This window comes from Anser cygnoides, chromosome 4, assembly GCF_040182565.1.
Source record: "Anser cygnoides isolate HZ-2024a breed goose chromosome 4, Taihu_goose_T2T_genome, whole genome shotgun sequence".
Lineage (NCBI taxonomy): Eukaryota > Metazoa > Chordata > Aves > Anseriformes > Anatidae > Anser > Anser cygnoides.
Window position 1 is genome coordinate 53,986,270 of NC_089876.1, and position 23,153 is coordinate 54,009,422.

Genomic DNA, 23,153 nt, shown 5'->3' on the forward strand with positions numbered 1-23,153 from the left:
TATCAAGAATCTGAGACTGATTATTTTCAGATAAAAATCAGCCTTACATTGAATTTTACATTTTTCTTGTGTCTGGGGTCACAGTTTTCCTTAACAGAAAACTCTGCTGTTAATAATAGCAATAGCTGTCCCAATCCCCATACTTCATTTCCCCAAGCCAATCGATATTTTAAGTCTGACTTAGGTATTAGATGCTAGTAAGCATTCTAGCTGAATTTATCAAGATAAAAAACTAAGCATATATTCACTTTGTAGTTTTCTGACTGTCTGGGATTTGGGTACAATCATAGCTTTCCAATCATAGGCTAATTCATTTTGATTCTTCTCTCTTTTTTTAATGTAAAATTATTTTCTCTAATTCTTTCTATAAACCCATTAACTGATGGTTAGTAAAAACACTGAAGATGTCCAATTGACAATACAGCATGAGGCTTTCAAAATGAGTGACCCAATTTACACGCAGGACAAAAACTCATTTCATTGTGATACTGGCTTTGAATCAAATATGCTGAGAGAGACGTGATTTGGGGTTTGCATTTAAAAACAACAAAAAAGCCATCACTAAAAGTCTAGTATTCTCTGAATTTTTAGTTAACCTTCAAACTGACTTAGCATCTCTAAAAATGTTTCACCTTAATTTACACAGAAAGAACAGTACATTTTTAATAAAACACAGAACCCTTGTAATGATTAGCAAAGCCTGTTTTTCATTTCAGTCACTTGCTAGTAATATATATATCTGATTTTGTTTCTGATGTGTGTTGTGCTTCTGAAACAGAAGAGGCCATCATTAGGTGAAATTCTAAAGAATGCATTTGTTAGTGTCGCATTATCATTATTTCCTTGGGACTACTTACAGGAAAAAATGGACTGACGCTGGCAGCTCTATTTGTGAGGTTATTAACATTTTATATGGTTTGCAAAAATAGAATTTATTTCAGCTTCCAAAAACTAAATTCCCTGAACTGTAGAGTTTTTTCCTCTGTCATAGTACTGTGTATATAACTAGATAATTGATGTAGAAAGAACAGGTTCATGTAATTACAAATAAGACTTGCTGAATATAGTGTTTCATTTATTTGAATAAAAAAACGCATTGCTTCTGATATGTGTATTTAACTAGCACTTCATACAAGGAACTCAGATTTTTCACAAGAGAATAAAGAAATTTTCAGAAGATATCTTTCATAGGATGGCAGCATATTAAGACTGACTTGTAGCTGAATAACATTGATTTAGTATTCAAAATATTTGAAAATGATTTGTATTATAATAGCAAATGCTGTGTGTCACCTCCCTAGTTTCAGCAAAAATTAAAGTCTAAAAGAAATTGAAATACAAGGAGCAAAGACATGCGGAACTAAAATGCTAAAAAAATCAAGTACTAAAAATATTATTATGGAAATGTATTGCAAAAGTTTTAAAAGGAATTGTAGTAGATGTTTAAATGTAGGTTAGCATTGCTATTTTTATTATCTTTTAAATATTTCTACTTAAGCAGGAATATTAAATCTCCATCAGAAAGCTTCACAGAGAACTGCTGTTCTCCAAACTCTCCTTGTGTTTGAGGGCAGTAGGATGGCACTAGCAAAACTGCCATTTTTTCCCCTTAATTTCCTGGTAGGTGAATGTTAGTACACCTTAGGAAAATTGTTGGCCTTCTCAGCTGTCAGGAGTCAGAGGAGGAAGGAGAAGTTGATATTCTGTTGAAATGAGTGCAATGAACCTATATGTATGGGTGCTATGAAGATGCACCAATAGCTGGTGTAGGATCACTGTACTTTTAGCATCCTTTGGAGAAAAGGGAGGTTGAAATAATTTGAGAGATGCAGTTCTCTTGGAGCTCATAACTGAGAACGCTTCTCTCTTGCCTCTATTTTAAAGAGGATTTTCTGAAGTGTTAGGTAGGATCTTAATGAAGTTATTTACACAGACACACCATATTGCAAATGGTGTACAAATCTGAATCACAGAATGGCTGAAATTGGCAGGGACCTCTGAAGATCACCTAGTCCAACCCCCTGCTGAGCAGGATCACCTAGAGCACATTGTGCAGGATGGCATCCATGCGGGTTCTGAGTATCTCCAGAGAAGGAGACTCCACAGCCTCTCTGGGCAGCATGTCCCTGTGCTCTGTCACCCTCACAGTAAAGAAGTGCCCTCTCATATTTAGCTGGAACCTTCAGTGCTTCAGTTTGTGTCCATTGCCTCTGGTCCTGTCGGTGAGCACAACTGAAAAGAGACCGGCTCCATCCTCTCAACATCCTCCCCTCAGATATTTATATATATATTGATGAGGTCTGCCCTCAGTCTTCTCTTTTCCAGGCTAAACAGACTCAGCTCTTTCGGCCTGTCCTCATACAACAGGTGCTCCAGTCCTTTAATCATCTTAGTAGCCCTCCTCTGAACTCACTCCAGTAGTTCTATGTCTCTCTTGTACTGGGGAGCCCAGAACTGAAAACAACACTCAACTTGGCAATCACTTCTCTGCTCAATGTTATGTAAGCAGAAGATAATAGATATAAAAAGAAAACTGTAAATTTTCAGATTTATTACACTTTAAATTGACCAGTAGAATTTTTTTGTCAGGTCATAAGCTTTTCTGTACTATAAGGGGGAATAATAGTGCACTCTTTAGACATGAAGACATACTGTTTTCTCTAAATGTAGGTTTCCTAGTTCATTCTAAAATATAGAGTCAGGATAGGGAATGAATGAATGAAATGAAAACAGCACAAACTTTTTTTCCCCACCACTGGGAGCAAGACTCCTGTGGTAGTTTCATGATGCCAGTACGATCATAGAATAATCAGTACATTTAATAAGATAAATGTAGGTTCAAATCTCAACTTTACTTTCAGAGTGTAGATAGGCAATGTTCCACTGGAGATCAATAGATACTCAAAGCATGTATTTAAAATATGAGAGAGATTTTAAAAAGTAGGCATAATGTTTTAGTCATTCTTCAGTTTTGCTTATCTATTTTTTTAAATTTTGGTGTAACTTAAGATAATTGTTTAAATAAAGTTGAAGATTGAAGATAAGATAATTTGAGAAAGTGACACAGCCAATCATTTCTTCTTCTTGCACACAAAAAAAAGCCTTTCAGAAGTTGGAATAAAATCCAGAGATCCCTGCAAACTTGTGAATTTTCCTTTATTAAATTAGCCATCCTTTGAATTCAATGGCTTTTGCAATGGTCTGTGTAAAGTGCGAATGTAGACTTTGTAATCCTCAATGTTTTAAGTCCATAGCAATGCATGTTAGCTACTCTTTACCAGCCTCAAAGGCCAATCCCATTTTACCCTGGATATAGGGCATTTGTAACACAGCTGATTGCATTTGGCCAGATTTTATTTTTAAACATATGCAGATATCATTATGCAATTTTACTTTCTTCATTGGATTGTGGACAAGCTGATCCCTTGATGGTTGCTTCAGCTATCTGGTCAGATGACGCTTAAATGCAGAGGGGGAAAGCACTGGAGTGGATTTCACCAGCCTGTAGCAGCAGCTTATGCTGATGTCTAGCACAGAGGCGGACAGGTGGCAGGGGGTCTGCGAGCAGCCTTGCAGAGCCATGCAACTGTCCCACAGCACTTGCTTCTCAAGCAGCCATTTGCTTTTTTTCTATGCTCCTTGGAAGGATAAAAATTTCAAGATTTAAAGATTTTCTTTTCTACAGGTATCTTTACTTTCAGTAGACAGACTGTATTTGTGTGTGAACGTCTATGTTCCTTCATGTCATGCTTAGGACAAGTCAGGTTAACACACGATTTCTTTCAGTAATTCTAAAGATTTATTTTGGGAGCAGTGTGTTGAAGAAGTGCATTGGCAGATGGTTGATAAATATCACTGAAGTTGTTGCAGTCGCTGCTCTTCTCCAGTACTACTTTTTGTCTGAGGAGTGGATTTCAGTATCACATCTGACAAGTTAGCATGCAGACTGCTGTCTCTAACCACGTTTTAGGTGTCTACATTCGCAATAGATGTGTGTGAATAGTAAATTATTCTATTCAGTTATTATTCCTGATGACTAGTAAATTATTTTAATGACATTGACTATTCTATTCATGCATTACTTGAAAGTGATTGGAAGCAAATAGCTGTCAAAAAAAGGCTTTGCAGCTGCAAAAAATTACACTTCCACTTTTTATTGTATTCCCTTTACCCCCAAATAGAATATTACTATTTCTGTCTTTCCACTTGATTCAGCCAGCTGCCACTCACGCATCCACAGACAATTACAATGCACTCGCATCATATCCCAGCTGCCTGTGATATACTATTGTTTTGTAGTGCAGTGTGCACAGGATAATCTCTGAATATCAATCTCCTGCTGGTAACTATTCCTTCATAGGCCACGCTTTTTTTTTCTTCCAGCCAAATGAAACGTGATGTGCTGGGAACCTGACCAGAAAATCTTTAATCTAAGATGATCTTTGTATGATCCCTAATACAGAGCTGTCTAAAATGAGTATCTTATTAAATTTCCAAAAATTTTGTTTCAAAAGTGAATTAAAAATGGTTTTACTTTGTAGAGCTTCTAACAAATCATCATGACTATAGTAACGAACATATTATGTCACTTACATAATTAAATATAGAAAACAAATTTGTTGCTTATTATAGCAAGTGACCTCTGACAAATACCAATAAAGAACTCTTCCTAAAACATGTTTTCTAAGAATACACTACTTTCATTTAATCGTGTTTCCTTTAATTTTGTGTTCTATTTTAATCATGAAGTGTGAATAAGTTTAGTATTGCTGAGTATGAAGAACAAGTCATTAAAGGAATATGTAGGAAGAGGGAAAATGGGTTGAATCTTACCAAATTGTGATGTCTCCTCTTTCTTCTCTGAATGATCAGATCGGCAATAGTGCAACCCTAAATTTATCATATGTTCATTGTACTCTACAAAGCAAGAGGAAAGATGACGGTGTGTGTATGGAGGGGCTTTTCTATTTATTTTTTAAAGAAATTCAGGTAGCCAGATGATGAGTGGCCATTTGCTTGTTTATTGTAGACATAGCAAATACTATGTACTACAGATTAAATCTGAAATCTTAAGTAAACGTGAAAGAAAACAGTGATTATATCTTTAAATAATCACAGAGCAGGCTGAAGGTGGCAGAGGGGTCTGGAGGTCATTTGGTCCAACCTGTGTCCACAGGCAGGGACACCCAGAGCAGGTTGTCCAGTCTCCTAAATATTTCTCTGAGCATTAATGGCTCCTTGGTTCAGGAGAGAACAACTTAAGTAGTACATGGCTCATTATGTGCATGCAAGCAAATTCTGAGGAACTGCTGGTTTTACAGGGCACACAGTTGGAGAGTGGATCTTAATCGACTGCACTACTAATCTACGAGGAAGTTAGTGCAGCTTTAAATTGCAAGTCATTTTTTTTTGTGGTATGATTTTTATTTATTTTTAATTGATAGCTTTGTTCTGGAGAGAGATTCAGAGTTTTAAGACAACTTCAGCAAAATCTGAGATTTCTCTCTTTAACAGTATGACAGACCTCTCCATCTGCCTATTATTATCGTTACTATGTGTTTTAAACTTGCTTTAAATAAAAGCACCATCAGATATGGAAGTGATTTTTTTTGAAGTAATTTCAAATCATTATCGCTTACAGTTAGACTTATTTTGAGAACTGATATACTTTATTAGTAATACTTTGCATTATCCATTGCTCTGAAGTTATCTTCTAATTATTAAATGAGCTTTATTATTTTTTGGGGGGGGGAATATGCATATACATATTCTCGTATTACATAATTACGGTAGAGCATTTTTTAAACTACTTTTCAACCATTCCTTTGCTTTCAGCATGGTTTCCAAACATCAGCCTATTACTTCCCGCATGGTTGGCTGGGTTAAACTGTGCTGCTTCAGGTAGGCATGAATTAGCACATACTTCAGCAGCATAAGATAGTTCCACATAGTTTCCACTTTCTTTTTGTTTTTCTTTTTTGTTGTTGTTGTTGACACTGATTTATGGCTTTAAAAATACTAAAAGTATTAATGTGTTTTTCAACTCCCATTTTTCCTCCAGTTCTTGACTTAAAATGGTTTCTTTCATCCTTTTCCTCTTTTAAAGGGTTGTCCTTAACAGTTTTGTTTCAGTGTCAGATTATGAAGTTCAGCGAAGTCAGTAAATAATGTCTTTAGAATCAGTTGCTTTTAAATCATATGGCTTTACTGTAATTCACTTGTGTTTACTGATGAAGGTTGGCATCCAATTAAACCTACAAAGGGCTGTGTTAAAAAGCAATGATAAATTCCAGTCCTTTCTTTGGCACTTTTAAAGTAAGTAAAATCACAAGTAAGAATGAACTAGAGAGACTGCTGTTCCATTGATTCAAAATACGTTATTTGTAATTTATTTTTACAAGGATAGGAGGCATCTCCTTTGAAAAGAAACCCATAGGTGATTTGAATAAACATCTGTTTATAATCAAATCCAATAAAACACTATTTTCCACAGTGTCTGGAATAACACAGTAAGATGAGCTGTTGTGGTTTTTTGTTTTGCTTTTAGACATTTGATATACTGTCTGCCACTAAAATGATTTCCATTGGCATTGCCTTTGTAATAGCTCTGAGAAAGTGTTGCTGGATTTTTACATAATGTTATAGATTTCTCAAAACATTTTTATCTGGCAAGTAATGCCCCCACACAACCAATTAATTGCCAATGGGGGTAATTAAGAAGATCTGTTTTATCTAAGTTAAGACAACTTTCTAGTTATTCAGATATAATTGTAGTTGTGGACTGCAGTGCATTTGACTTATTTTTGTTCCAATTTGTGTAGACAACCCAATGAGTGGGTCTTGACAGGATGTTTTTTGATTTTCCTGAGCTTGTTCTGTAAGTCGTCTTCCAGGTGAGGGCATCTTGCTCAGTGTTACTCATATATTCCTTGGGGTACTTCTATAAAAGCAATGATTTAGATTCTCATCACTTTACAGCCCACCCAGTGTTAGTAGTAAGTAGGCTTATCTCACTACTATAAACGAGAGGAAAAAAATGGAAGAATGGAAATTAATTTACAATTTTGAAATGATAAGAGCGGGAGACCCGAATAAAAATCCAAAATTAATGTGTTTTTTGTGGGTATAGTCCATCTAATTGTATGTGCTAGGAAATGAACGATCTATAGACTAATTAAAACTTAAATGAGGTATTTGAAGGAAATTCAGTACAGTAGTTGAGATGCTAAGATATTGTCATAATGAAATGCTTAATAATTATCATAAAAATGAAGACAGGATTGAGAGCCCAGATTTTAGAGATGTGTGCTTTCTCAGAGAATTAAATATAGACTTTGAAAAAAAGGTGTTCATTCATCTTCCTTACTAATTTCAATTCAGATGGAAATGTATAGTAACCTGAAATAGGGTATTATTTTCTTTTAGGAGTATAAGCTTGCACAATTCAATCAAAATCATGAAAATTTTTCTAAATAACTATTTAGAATTAATTGAACATGTATCTCAACATGTCTCCGTGCCCAAGTTCCATTTTGCTTTATCCCATGTACTTGCCAACATAGACTGTTTGCCTGAAATAGTTCTCCAATTCACTTTGTCTTTTGAAACAGAAGTTCATGTAACATGTTTATATTGATTATACTTCTGGGTTTGATCATATTTACTTTATTATAAAGTTCTAATATGCTTCATAATTCCTCATGCGTCTCAAGGGAGTGGTATGAAATCCAATGAGAATCTAATGAAGATTCAGATAGTCGTGTCCGTACTTGAATACTAATAGCTTTAACCAAATATATTCAAAAAATAACTGTAGTCTGCTGCTTTGCCTTGGAGAATAAGAATGAAAAGGAATGGTGGTTTTAACCATTATAAAAGCCCTCAGTAGGAACCCCCCCCTCACGAAGGATGCATTTTCCATGCCTAAGAGGAGCTTGTGACAACTTAATGGAATACTGAAGCTTATCGAAGGTCTGCGTGTTGAATATAAGCTCATAAACAATGGCCTTTTGTTTCAAGATGAATGCTTATAAAGCAGTTATGAAAGTATGTACTGGAAAAAATAGCTGTTCTTCCACTCTGTATTGCTATGTGGTCATTATACCCTCGCTAGCTATTTTCTACTCCAGTCCGTAATGCTCATGTTTCTAGAGGCACACATCAGTAGTCTAGAAAATGCAGAAAAGGATCCTTTGCTTCAGGCAAAATTATTGGCTTCATTTAGATGGCTATTTGTAGATGGAAATATTCCTGACATTAGTAGATCCTCAAAAGTTCTTCTAGGTAGCCATGATTTTACATATTAAATAATTTTAAAAAATAAGCTATGTCGTGATAATTTAATGTCATTTGAGAACCACCTACAAAACACTTATGGCCTCATAGTTCCTTATATTTTAAGGATCAGGTTTTGAAATGTTTTCCACATTATTTTCATGAGAATTGGATTTTTAAACATTCATTGCACACACTAGCAATTCTCTTATTTATATTACGTTATCTCATGTACACAGCTCAAGTAGACACACAAAGTTGGTGATAATTAATTAATCCATTTTTCTCATAATCATATCTGAGAATTTAATATCTTTTTCCTGAACTAATTTCACTCTTCCAAGTAGTGTTTCAACAAGCTACTGATAGACTTCGCTATCAAGCCCATTGAAGATAAAGTTGAAGAAGGAAGCATTATTTAGTTTCCTTATATATCTTTGGTTCACTGACACCTTGATTGACTATGAAAATGCTTGTGCTTGCTTACTAAAATATTTTTTTTAAGGTTGTGATCTTTTTGAAAAACTTATATCAAAGCCTTTTGTTCTCATCTATTCTAAAATGAGAGTAGTCATAATATTTTCTTTTCAAAACAGTTTTGTTTTAAAAAAAACAGATTTCAAAACTTTTTTGTTCTCTTCCTCTCAACTACATTCCTCCAAAATGTTTTGTTTACCTTTTTGCTGGGAATTTTGGCATTCTCATAATGTCTTCCTGTGTTAATGCATAATTGACAGTTTATACATCCCTTTGTTTTTATAGATCTGTCTTTGCCAAAATTATTTCTCCTGCAATATGATTTAGGGTTAATTTCCTTAGGAAGAGCTATAATGCTTCATATCCCCTTCAGGGAGTAGACCACTTTGTTGTTGTTGCTTTTTTATTATTATTGTGCCTAGTCCTAAATTTCTAAGTCATATTGCCTCATCAATTGCAAAGGTAAAAGCTTCATTGCAATGACTGTCACTGAGTAGGTAAAACCTGATCTATAGATCAACTTGAGAATTAAGGCTTTGAATTGAGAATTGGTGGAAAGATTGGCACTTGGGGAGAATACACTCATGGTTGCTTGGCCTCAATGAGTTAATGGGCCACTGGATGAGATGCAGACGAATGGCTCTGTCTACTATTTTCACAGTCTGAGTATGATGATGATGTGATTCATTGCGGTTATTTGTTTAGTTGAACAGAATACATGAAAGATGTTGGTGAGCTGCCATGGCAGATTTATTTTCTCAATACTTGAAAGAATTGGGCTGCTTCATCTTAACAGTGAATTTGAGCAGAACTCTGTGCCTTCAATTGCCTGCGAAGAACACAGAGAGGGAGAGTGGGAACTGGATGAAGATCATACTCAGTTACTTGTTTTTTTTCCTTCCCATTGCACACAGAATATTTCTTAACTTAGTGTACTTGCTTGGGAAATAGGGACCTAGTAATGCATAACTTGGAAATCCAGCCACAGATAGCTGTGACTTCACTGTATTTTGGGTTTTTGCTGATATTTTTTCCTAAGTTAGAGTAGACAGACTGAGAAGAGGAAGTATATTCAGGCACGATTTATACTATGAGCAATTTGAAAACTCATCTGTAAAGTATGTTTTACTTTGTAAAGTTTTAAGTAAAACTGAAAACTATATTTCTTAAAATAGCATTTAGAGTTTAAAACTTATTGTCATTTGTTTTTATGTAAGCTTTGTGACTGTTTTGGCAGAAGCCTGACAGCATTCAGACACATGACAATGATATTTAATAGGATTGTGTCATCAGGTGATGCCAGAGAGATTATAAAATGATCGAAAATGTCAAGAATTTCCCTATTTTCCCTGCAAGTTGCACTCTTAATCGCAACATTGAACAGCCTGGTTTCTCCACCTTGTCTGTTTGTAGATGGAAGATGCTGGGCAGTCCTTTGTTCCTTACCCAAGCACAATTATCTTGTAGGAAGAAGAAAATGGCTGTGACAGAACTGAAGGTAAAATATCTGAAGACCTCAGGACTCTTAAGCTTCATGAAAGATGATGCTTCAGACCATATTCTTTTCATGGGATGAGCTGTTAAGAGGTTACTAGGTTTTGTGTTTTACAAGGGCCTATAAGATAAATAATAAACCCTAGCCTGCAACTAACCATTGCACTTACAGACTAGTAATATCCTATCAACTCTGCTCAGGCACGTTTGAGACATTTATTAAGTGAAGATTAAAGACTACAAGCAACCTAAGAGGCCACACTAGGGGAAAGGGTTGTAATAGCTGTTGATAGCTGAGTGCCAACTATGTGTGCTACTCCTGACGGACTTTTTTTTTTAACTTCTGATGTCTTTTTTTCCTTTGTCACTTCTTTTCCCCCCTCAGACTGTAGGCGTGATGATAGGTCTGCTCAGGGCTGGACTGAATGTCTAAGTAACATTCTCGAACTGCTCAGTTGATCTGCATTTATTATAGGATGCCAAAATATATGGTGTGCAGTGGGCTGTTACACCACTATACCGCTAATGCAAATTTGAACCAAGCTTTCTCCTTTCCAGGCAGACTCCTTATACTGCTAGGCTTCTGAATGTTCAGGGTACAGACAGTTCTCACATTTCGGTACAAGCTATACGCTACCCATGTAGCTCATCTTCTTAGGACCATTTTTGCAGGAAAGCAGATGATTTTGGTGAAAAATGCATATCTTTCCTTCCTTGTTTCTATTTAGTCCTTGTTAGCTGAAGCGTATTTTACAAATCCCTTCACTATGGTCTTTTTTAATGCTAGCTGTATCAGAATTAGTAAATCAGTAAGCTTGGAACTTGTGTGCACAGCTGCTAGCTCTCAAAAATCATGTGCACTCGAAAGGAAGCTGAGTGTAAGTCATTTCTCTGCAAGTGGGTGGAATGTATGTATTGACAAGGGGTCATCTGAAATATTTTAAAAAGTAATGACTGGAATATAAAGCAACAGCTGTTAAACTTATTTTATACCATACATCCCAATCTTGGTTTAAAAACAAAAATAAACAACAACAAAAATAAAGTTGAACAGCCCCTCTGTCCCCCTTCTCCTAAAACCTTACACAGCTTGAGAGCTCTTAGTACAAATCTTCCAGGAGGGAGGGTGTTGATGTGTAATTTACCAAGTGTATTGTGTATGCTTTGGAAGTATTATGACCTACGTGTAATAAGTGCATGTTCTTAGAGATGGTGTATGAATACTCACCTTGCCAGGCTATTTGCTTTTTCTGTTACCTAACAGTTAAGCTGGAAGGTACAAATTTGTATGTGTATTTAAGCTAGAGTTATATATGTTATATATATTTATATATATATATATAAAGCACAGGAGTGTTCTAGGAGTGGCTGATGTATATTGAGTATCCTTAGTACTTCTGATAAATATGACAGCTTAAACTCCTGAAAGAATTACAAAATTGGGCTCTGGTTTCTCATGTTGTAAATTATAAGCACCAGCTTGTTTGAATTTAACCTTTCTTGTTGACTTTCATCTTATTTTGAATGCTGGGAAATTTAACTAAAGCTAAATGCCTGGAGATCATAATATTTTAGATCCTCATCATCTTGCCAAGTAAAAGAGTTTTGAATGACCTTCTGAAGAACATATGAGAAAATTGCCTGCTGTAGATAACACAGTAACTGTGATCAAGGACAGAAAGGACATATAATTTTTTATGGTGAACTTTTTACTGGCTAGTGGCAATCTATTACTGATGGTTTGAGGCTAAAATGAACATCAGACAGTTTCAGTGAAAACTTGATCTTTCACATCTAAGGAAAGGCATGCACCTTTTGATTAGTACTGCACCAGGCTGTTCACCAGAGATTCAAACTCTTGCAAACAAGTGCCTTTAGATAAGGATGAGTGAACTGGCATTTCTGACAGTTCAGTTCAGCATGTAGTTCAACTCCTTTTCTTTGGGGGGCGAAGGGGGGGGGGGGGGGGGGGGGGGGGGGGGGGGAGTGGACAGGGAAGAGGAACCAGTTTTCTGGAGTCTTTCAATACAAGAGAATGCCATCTGTGCCCCTTTCATTTGCTTATATATTCTTTAATCTCAGTCAGCTTAATCTAATTGGATTAAAAAGCTTATTTACTTGAGTGCAAAGACTTTTTTTGTTTACTGGGCATCTTGTTCATATGGTTCTATGAACACTTATTAAACATTATGCAGCGTAAAAAACAGAATGCAGGTGGCATAATGTACGTGAACCTGAATAAAAAACTCTACACCAATAGGGCTGGCTAATAGAGCCAACTCCTGATCTTTCTCACAGAGACTTCATACATCTTTCAGGTACTTAAGCTTCTCTGCAGGCTGACCCTTTAAGCAAGTAGTTTCGTGAAAGAAATTTCCATTTCAGCTCTTCTGTCATCTTTTGGTTGGCATTTCTGTCTGCCAGTAACTTTCAGACTTGGAGGGCAACAAAGCACTTTGGAAGAAATCCCAAGAAATCCACTAAATAGCTCAAGTCTCCTTGAAAAAACTTATATCAGAGATGAGACTTGAAGCCTGTTCAGCCTGAGTATTCTAAACAATAGGTTTTGGAATATTTCATTGCTGCACATCAAGTCTTACCTGTCTGTATATAGTGTAGTCCAGAATACAGGTATTAATCCAGAAATACAGTTATTAAGCATGATAATACAGTTGCACATTAACATGATCAATATATGTGGTAGGTAGATTGTCGAACTTCTCATTTAAATTTTATCTTGGCAACGTCCAGAGTATTGTTCATGCTAGAAAACAAAGCTATGCTTCCTTGAATATACCATTTTTGTATGGATAGGTTGGGCTGATGGGATTCTCTGTAATTGATAGAACTTGATAGAATTGATAGAAATTGATAGAATTGATAGATCTTTTTTCTACTGTTCCTACTCGAGGGGGTGGGGGGAACAACAGGAAAAAGGTCTCCCTCTGATTTTAGTCTGTTTCTGGAATGAATTATCTGAGCATGATCAGCTATAGCACGACATTCTAGCACTTTAATTTTCACTGCAAGTCATTTTCACTAATGAAATATTCCTGTTTCCAATCTAAAGACAATACTGACAAAGAAGTATAGAGCTTTCCTCTTCTACTCTTTGTCAGCAAAACTTCTAAAGGTGGTAAATTTTTTTTACAGGTAATTACCATTGGAAAGGACTTAAGCAAGTGTAAACTCTTACTTTTGTCATGGGTCATTCTGTGTCAATATGATCTTCAAAGAATACCTTGTAGTTGCTTATAGGTGACAGAAACCTATAGCTGGACTGGTGTGCCCAGTAGTTTTTGAGTCTTAATCTTGCTATAGCATTGCACATTGGCTTAAAAAATAATAAAAAAAAAAAATCAAGAACTTCTATGATGTAGGTCCCACCTTGGTAAAAAGATTGTCTTAGGTATCAGCTGAGATCACTCCTTATGCAACTTTGAGTACTAAGAAATACATAAAAGATGTAGCTTTTTGAGAACCAGTCTCCTGGCTGCTAATGGAGATGAAAACACTTTTCTACTCGTATCTTAGCTGTACAAAGATCAGTTTGCTACAAAGATTACTCTGTGGACAACAAATTTGTGTGGAACATTCTAGTGTTTCATTCTTGTTCTAATGTACTTGGATGAATGTACATCACCTGCAGTGTATTTATCCTGCCAATAATACATGTTTCTTACAGTCTATGATGTAAATCATCACAGTCTGTTCTTTAAGGTCCGTTTATGTCTGATAAAGTATTTTTAAAATGTATTTGTGTCTTGGGTGATCAGTCAGGGAGATCCAGTAGTGGTTTTCAGCATCATCAACTTTGGAAAATAGTATCATCCTATTTTCATCCTTCTGACAAATACTAAAATTAACTTAACACGCTGTTGTTGTCATGGATGGATAACTAACTCCTGTTTCTTCTCTGTGAATATTTCTATCCAACATGGAACCAAAGGAGGGACTTTATGTTTGGAAAAGATAAGATAAGTCTGCTTTCTACTGAACTTCAAAAGTACAAAATTAAGAGTACCAATTTATTAGTCATAGTATTCGATTTTTCACATAGACGCTTTTATTTTTTACAGTATTTAATTCGTGAATAAAGTTTGTAGCTGTTTAAGAAATTTTATTTCAAGTTTTCATTCCTTTGTAGTACATCAAATTAATGAAATGAACTAGTGTTCTGCTATCAGCACAGATATTAAAATAAGCTACAGCAGGGTGAGCTTGTAAGGGGTGTCACTTGTTTTTGTTATTGTAGTAGTACAAGGCCCTATGCAACCTGATCTAGTGGGTGGCAATCCTGCCCATGTCAGCGGGGTTGGAATTAGATGATCTTTAATGTCCCTTCTAACCCAAGCCAGTCTGTGATTCTAGCAAAATATGAGCTGTGAAGTTCTCATCCAGAATGTGTTTCCTGACTTGTCCAAATCAAAGCTGCTAATGTTATCTGTAGTAATACAACTTGATGAAGAAGTATTTGCAGTGTATCAACTCTAAAGTTTTATTTGTTCTTTTCGTTTTGTGATGTTCCTCCTACCCATTTTTGTCCCCATTGGCAGATTTAACCATTTAACATTCTTTCTATCTCTTATTCCTCCCCCCACCCCCCTTTTAAGTGCGTATTTCTTCACTAGTTTTATTTTTCCTCACTGCAAAGGTGCTGTCCACCTCCCATGCTTCCACCAGTCTGCTTTTCTGATTGTTCTCTCTGATACAAGAGCTGTCAGTTGTGGCACACCTTTGTGAACCCCATCACACCCTAGTACAGCTCTTGCATCTAGCTGGGCTGGATAGCACTTTGCTTTGTTGATAGCCAGACATCTTTTCTCTGTCTCTCATGCTGAAGCACTGCCAGTGTGGCTGGAGAAGGGAATTAACAGTTTTAAATGTGCTTGTGTTTCAAATGCTCATGGAAAGGTAGAATAATCTCTAAGAAGCATGCTGTGAAGACAACTAGCCAGGTATATATAAGAAATACAAATGGCTATCTTTGGTGAATCAAAATTAAAGCACAGTCTCCTTGTATCTCACACAGAGAGAAAAGGTAGGCTATTGTTACAACTGACTCATAAAGGTCTCTTCCTTTCCTAAAAGAGGAAAAAAGAAACCAAAACAATAACAGCAAATCAAACAATAATAAAACCTATCTAAAATCTTTTGTGCTTGGGAACACAATTATATGCTCCAAAATAAATGAACTTATCAGCCCATCCTTGAAAACATAATAGAAAATGATGGTATTGAGAAACATTAGGACTCTTGTGATTCTCCACATCTCTCCTACTATTTTATTGTAGCAAGTTGCAGCTTTGTCTAAAACTTGTGGCAGGATTTTCTTGCAAGTGACTGAGGAACAGTCTGTGGTCTTTTGGGAACAGTATTTGATTGTGTGGCCTTGATGATCCATCCTTTGATTTTAGCTTGCAAACTGTGTAATTTGAAAGAGGTTATGTTCTGGAATTCTGTAACAAGGAGGTTATTGTTTCTTACAGATTTCAAAGGAAGACTGTAAAATTTGTAATTCTATGGGACTTGTGCATAAGGAAGCCTAAAAATGGACTAGAGACATCTCCCATCTCTAACTTTGTTCATGTACTATTCACACGTTTTTGTGTGTAACTGTGTGCACGTGAGAGAAGGAGAGAATTTTACCAAGGGAATAAAGTGCAAGCTCCTTTTCAGATAAGAACGTATAGATAATTGCATATGACTACGTGGGATAAAAGAACGAAATCTAGATGAGGGAAAGATGATAACAAGAAAGATGACTTCTAATAAAGTCAGAAAGGCTAATATAAATGTTCTCCAAGAGAAATAAGATAGGAAAAGAGACTTCTTTAATTTTCATCAAAGAGTGACATTTATTAGGTACGGAAAAACTTATATAAAAGGTTAACGGAGATTCAGCATGAATTAAATCCTAATTGAAAAAGGATGTGGCTTGTAGATATGATTAGCAGTGTCAAGGTGACTGTCCACGCCTGCTGGTGTGGAGTTACTATGATTCTCTGCTCATTGCAAAGTCACATTGGTGGCCTGAGCTAGAAGCCTTGCCTGCATTTCTAGCCAGTGAGATTTTTATGACAGGGAGGTATTAGCTACTTTAAACTGACGCAGTAATGTTGATTTGTAGTTGAGGCTATTTATGAGCATGGGAGGCAAGGAAGATGTGATAGCTTCTGATTTGGAAAGTATGCAAAATAAACGCATTCATTACAAATTTAAATCTGAAATAGAACGAGAAAGTGGATAAGGGATGGAAGATGACAAAATTATGGATTTTTATGATGAAAATCTATCTTTAATTTTATTCCTCTTGATTTAAATAAAAAGAAAAAATAATTTGAAGACAGTTTAAAGCTTAAGGGCTCAAAGGGATTTGATAATCAGAAAAAAACAGAAATGTTTACACTTGTTTTCAGTCTTGAATTTTAAAATCTCAGACTCTTGAGAAACACATTTGTCTTAATGTCTTCAGAATGCCTCAGGTGATGATAGTGATGCAAGTATTAATCGAATTAAAACACCTAAGGCTGCTTTAGTGCCTATATGCTTTATTCATACTACCTTGTCCTATTCATCCTATCTAATCTATCCTTAGTTGTTTCTTGTTTTGAAGAATCTGTATCCATGAAAGAAAGTATGCAATATAAAAATTGACAATCTAATAGACACATCAAATATATTCATTGGAAGGACTGAAAGTTTGAATTCAGGTTCTGAGTCAGGAGCAGATTAAGCGCACTGTGAATTGCATTTTGCCCCTCACGTCTGTTTGTTTGTCAGTGTCCTTACCAGCTTCACTAATCCTTTGATTCATAAAGACAGAAATTTCCTGTAGGGTTAAAGTGACATATGATTGACTAGTATATTCTGCATTCTGCCCAGCAGGGTATGATGTAGCACAAGATAGCGCAGTAGACTATAATTGCTGCTTTACAAGAGAAAAAACTCTGCTCTTCCTTTAAAAGAGCACTAGTATAATCAGAGAAAAAATTGTATTGGAATTCTGGCATTTAATATCACATGGAGCTCTTGCAACGTTCAAAATGATATTTGTTATGTTCTCAAGGCAGTTGTTTCTTTTATTTTTGTTTCCTTGTTTTGAAGTTTTTATAGTGATATTACAGTATTTAATGGAAATTGGGAAAAGCATCTACACAGATTGCAATCCCCTCTGTCAGAGTTTAAACTCTATTGCTGCTGTTTCCGGGATGCCATATATTCAAACATTGTTTTGCTTTTACTTTCCATAGTGTTCATGATTATGCATTATTCTCTTCAGCCTGCTCTATATATTTCTCACCCCAACTACCTTCTGTCTCTTGTCTGGAGATAATTTTATTTTTTTTATTCATTTCATTAAGAAGAGTTAAATCAAATATATTGTTCATTACCTTGGATTGTGAGGTTTTATCTCCAGGACCCTGAAGTACATAAATAAAAGTCAGGTCATTTTCCAGTACCCTCATTTCCAGCAAGGCTTCGGATGTGTAAATATATAATTCCAGCTACAGGAAAATAAGTAATTAATCTGAAAATCAAAAGATGCCACCACATAGTTAAAGCATTTTTATTGTAACCTGTGTCAAAGGTTTAATTCTGTAAGCGAGATTCTCTTATCTTTTTATTTCTTTATTTATTTTGGACAAATATTTTGGCTTTTCTTCACGGCTTCTGTGAAATATCTTTAAAATTCTTCTCTTGCTCAAAACCAGTTATGGCTACAATAAGGTCAAGGGTAGTAACTGTGTGCTTTAAATCCAGGTGCATCAGAGAGGAGACAAGCCAGACAGCCCTGGCCTGAGCTCTCCTAGCTGGCTGGGAACAAGTGGAATTGGAACCATGGACTAAGAGCATCCAGGAATGAATCGGGTCAATCTTCCCAAAGCATTGGCAGTGGTGTCTTGTACTCAGAAACTGCCTAGCTTCATTATTTATTCAGTCGAGCTTTGCTGTTTCTGTTAGATTGTATGACAGATATGACAGCAGCATGAAAGGTACTGACCTGAGGACATTCTTTTCTTGTTTTTAGAGATCGTAGACAACCAGTCACGTAAAGGAAAATATACCCTGATTTTAGGGATCTCTCTATAAATCAAAGAGAATTTAAAATATTGAATGCTCATTACAACATTCAAAATTATTGATCCATAAACTGTAAATATATATGCTACTATTTATTTGCTTATTACCTTTCAAATATGTTCAAAACACTTTCATTTTTTTGTGAAGATTCACGAGTTCAATTATGCATGAATTTAAGCAGGTGGATATTCATGCTTAAGGTGCCAGCTGAAAATTTTATTTTTCTTCACCTTTATCAATTAACTCTTTTCTGTTGTCCTATGGTTACTATTTAATAAACTTATAGATCTACTGTCAGTACCATGGTGACAGAAACTAAGTTCAAAGTATTATATGATTTTTTTTCTATGTATTTTCAGTACCGTAGCTGCTTTTACAAGTGTTCTGTTCTCCCTTTGCAGGTATTTTTTTGCTGGGCTTGCTTTACCTCTTCAGTTCCATTTACTTCTGCTGGTAGTTTGCAAGTGTCAGTCATTCCTAGGCTGCGTTTGCTGTTCAGGTATGTTCTGCTATTTACTACTGCTGTATATTTCAATAATACAAATATATGTTGTGCACACAGATGAGAATGTTAATGCAAAGGGATCAACAGCACTCGTTATGGGAAGTATCAGAATATTATAAACAATGCCTAAAAATGTACTATAAAGTATGATTATATGGTATTTCAGGTGGAATAGGAATAATATGAAGACACAAAAGAATACTGGAAGCTCATCCTGTCCAAGAATCTGTCTCTGGAAGTGCTTAATAATCAGGCCAGATTAAAACAGATACTTAAACTGATAATAGCAAATGCAAAGTGAGAAAATACTTCCAGTCTGACTTTATCATCTGTTTTGTTCTTTGCTTTGTGCTACCTTTGCACTCATTTAAATAGTCATACAGTCTGCACCATCATGCTGATTCTGACCACGTGAGTGATGAGCATAGCTCTTATTTTTTGATGCAACTGCCAGGTTAGAATTGGAAGCGACATTCAATGATATTCCATTTCTGTCACATCATCTGGTCATCTTCTTGGCAAGGCATGTGAAGTATAGCTTCTCTATAGTAACTTATGCTGCCTATTTGTCATGAAAAAGGGTAACGATTATGAGCACCTTCCTAGAATCTCAGCAGGAGAAATCTTGAGCCTGCAGCTAATTTTTCCTTGAAGATATAGATGTAATGGTAACTGGCTATATTGTGCCATCAATAAAGTGACTAGTCACATTTTATCTTCAGCATATTATATGGTGGTTGTGAAAAGAGTAAGAAAGCTTTTGTAAGTATATTAGCAACTAAACCTACAAAATCACAAGAGAGCTTAGATAGCTCCACACGGGCACTTTATGGTGTATTGAGTACATGCTTAGAAGTTGGTGAAATTGCACTGAGGGTTGATTTTGGCTTGGCATTTCTATGTTGAAAGAAATGACGAGTGTGCTCGCTGCCTTATTCTCCTAGTGAATTCTGAGTTTCATAAGGTTAATGTTAGTCAGTTAAACTTTGAAATTCTTCTTAAGATATGAGATTATTTCAGACCAATAGAGTGCTTTGCAAGTGTGCGTGCTACAGATTATTACGGTGCTTTAAACTTTGTGAAGGTAGGAAACTGTCAGGAGAGAGTTGTATATCTATTCAGTTCACTCCATCAAATATATTACTTAAAAATTTCAAGATTAGCAATCTTCATCTACAAACTGTTGAAGGACAGTAAAGTTTATACAGAATTAATTTCTAGTGTGTGTGACAGCATCAATGGATTTGTCACTCTCAGCAGTAGTTTCTTCCTGAAACGTTTTGACAGAACTGTGAAGCATTTAACTATTTCAATGTTAGCATTAAGAAGTCTACTCACAACTTGGTACTTTTCAGTGTATTCTGAGTATGGATGAAAACATCTATAGTAAGTTTCAAGGGTACTTGTGCACTGTGAATCCGAAAGACAACAGTGAGGTTCTGAGGACCTGTTGGAGATTGTGGTACAGAACGGAGCATTGTAGGTCAAACTCTGCATTCAGATGTACACGTATTGTTGCCACTGAAGTTATTGGAGATTCCTGTTACAATGGTCTTTTACTCCAGAATTTGCTGAGGTAAATTGGAGAGGCAATTCAACCCGGTCCATTTCTCTTCTTTGATGTTATGTATATGCATCCTTTTCAAGTAAAACCTGACTGACAGTTGTATGTCATCATTGTTACAGTAGGGCTATTCACTTATATACATACAATTACCTAGAAATCTTAAAATAAGTCAGAATATGGATGAATTATAATCTTCATGTGCTTGTTTCCTTCTTTCTTTTTTTAACCCCTTATGGCTTACTGAAGTAAAATGGTGAATTGGGTTGCCCCAATGATTTTGCCCAGCAGACTGCTGTATTGCTTGATCTGCAATAACAAGCTATATAGAACTAGATTGTGCAGCTATACACATTTTAATACATAGGCTGATTAAAACTAAATAATAGAAATGTCATTGAAAGAGACGTTCCCTCACTGAAGAACAGCAAGTAATGCTGAAAGGGTAAGACAAGAATTTTATTTTAGTTATACTATATTGAAAAACTGTGTTGAGAGAGGAAGTTTCCCAGTATGAGTAACATTTATGTAGCTGTAGAAATGAAGGGGAGTAGGGTGGGGGGTGGAAATCATCTCCAAATGCACCTTTCATTATCAGCAGGGGGGTGGCTCTTCCATGCAGCAGGAGAATAGAAATGTCTAATATGAAAGATACTGTCTAAACTGTCACCTGATGCCCTGAGTACAGAAGAGGGTGGATTTTTCTGACTTAAGTTCTCTTGCAAATCCTGGCATATTAAAATGGAAGAGAAGATGCATATTGAGTTGGTTGCTCCTGGAATCAGCAGGGCACAGATAAATTACTAGGCACTGATCAGTGCTTGTTTGGAGAACTCTGTGGCAATCTAACATCCACTGCCCCTTTTGAATGCTTAACACACTGTGACCTTGTCCAAAGATGATTTAGAGTCTCGGGTTCATCTGTAAGAGAAAGGAATTTAAATTACATTTCTTGGACTGTTCTACTGTATGCTTAATATTTTAATGATAAATTGCAGCAGTGCCAACAAAGGGAACAATTTAAAGTGAGTTAGTGTGTTCCTGGTTTTGACACAGAAATGTGTACCTCTTGGGTATACAAGAGAATAGATTTAGAGTGTCCACTTTACTTTTCAGATCCATTCATCAGATTTAAAATAGCAGAACATACTTTTTCCTCAAGTATATTGCAGACCTAGCACCCTGGGATTATTTTAATTTTTAATAAACCAAAAAGTGCAAGTTTGAGAAGTTTGATAACTTGGTAAATAAGCACAGAAAATATTAAAGGAACGTATCGTTCTGTGTTTCCTCTGGCTCATATTTTTCTTTAAGATTTCAGGGAATATTTCCGCAGTTGCAGTTTGCAGTTGAAAAAAGTGCTGTACAATAAAACTTACACAACTAAATAAATAATGGTTTGGCATCATAAAATTGAACTTGAAGGACAGAAATTTTGTTTAGGCCTATTGCATGTTATTTTCATAGTAGACGGAAGAGTGATGAATACGGTAGGATGTGAACGTGATTTTGCATCAATGTGAGTAAAATTCAAGATGAAGTGCTGGTTTTAGTGTTCTGTGGGGATAGAAGCTCTAGAAACACAACTCATTGGAGTGTTATGCCATTTTTTTGTTTTGTTTTCATTGTTGTAAACAGCATTCTAAAATTTAAAAAGCCCTAGTCCCTTATGCTTAATCTGTTTGTTTGTTTTTTCATTCAAGCCTGGTTATAAAGTTTTAGGGCTATATTCTAATATTTTTTTTGTAAAATCTTGGTTTCCAAAAATATTAAGAAGTGGCAAAAAGCAAATCTGGAAAGCTGGTAGATGTTTGCAGTTTTCTGTTAAATCAATACATATTGCAAATTAGCATCAGTTTGTTCCATGACATGGCACTGTAAGTAGGTGAAACTTAATATGCACTACCTTATAGAACAAAACTTGATGAATTTGGCAAGCAATGTGTTTTATTTCCTTTTTTTTTTCTCTCCAGATATTCAGTTTTTATTTAGTTTGCACTGTGACCCTTCTTTGGGATAAAGCATTTAAGGAACTGAGGTGTTGTACTTAACTAGCAGAAAAGAAAGCCATGCTGTGCAGCAGGCTGGGTACCAGAAGCAGTGTGGCTACACTCACACATTACTCCATGTAGTTTAAGTAAAAACATAGACTGACAGAATGGGTTGGGTTGGAAGGGACCTTATGGAGTCCATCCAGTTCCAACCCCCCTGCCATGGGCAGGGACAGCTCCTGCCAGACCAGGTTGCCCAAAGTCCCATCCAACCTGGCCTTGAGCACTTCCAGGGATGGGAATCCTGCACTGTCTCGTAGTGTCTCCTGGCTTCCGCATCCATCTTGTTGTTGATCAACAGCGCGCTCTAGCAGGAAGCACTTTGGTGACTATAAACGTGCCACTGACTTGCAGCATCAAGACAGTTATCATAAAACCCATCCAGGGGCTTGAGAAACAGACTTATGGCTCATTGAGAATGTAGTATGCTTTCCAACTCTCAAGCAACAAGGTGAGCAAGTAGACAAGAAGAAATGGAATGTTCTGAACTTCCGTATTGTATAAAATATCTGAATATTTTAGTTTGATTTTGGAACTCACTAAATTCCTCAACAAAGTCCCTGAAAGATTAAAGAACAGGTGGGAACCTTTTGTCCTTCCTCATTACCCTGCGAAGTACTTTAGGAATTGGCCTGGCCATCCTGTTCCTCAGGCATTCAGGACTTTGTTGGTCTTCTCCCTTTTCAAGCATTAAGCCAACAGG

The 23,153-nt window shown here is 36.0% G+C and overlaps 1 long non-coding RNA gene across 1 annotated transcript in view; it reads left to right on the forward strand.

The window, feature by feature from the left end:
* The window catches only part of LOC106041772 (uncharacterized), a 33,426-nt gene extending 10,539 nt beyond the window's left edge, over positions 1-22,887 (forward strand). Inside the window, exons 2-3 of the long non-coding RNA XR_007160127.2 lie at positions 5,836-5,901; positions 18,010-22,887. This is a non-coding gene — a long non-coding RNA (uncharacterized lncRNA). The remainder of the gene's footprint in view (positions 1-5,835; positions 5,902-18,009) is intronic.
* The last annotated feature ends 266 nt before the right edge of the window (positions 22,888-23,153 follow it).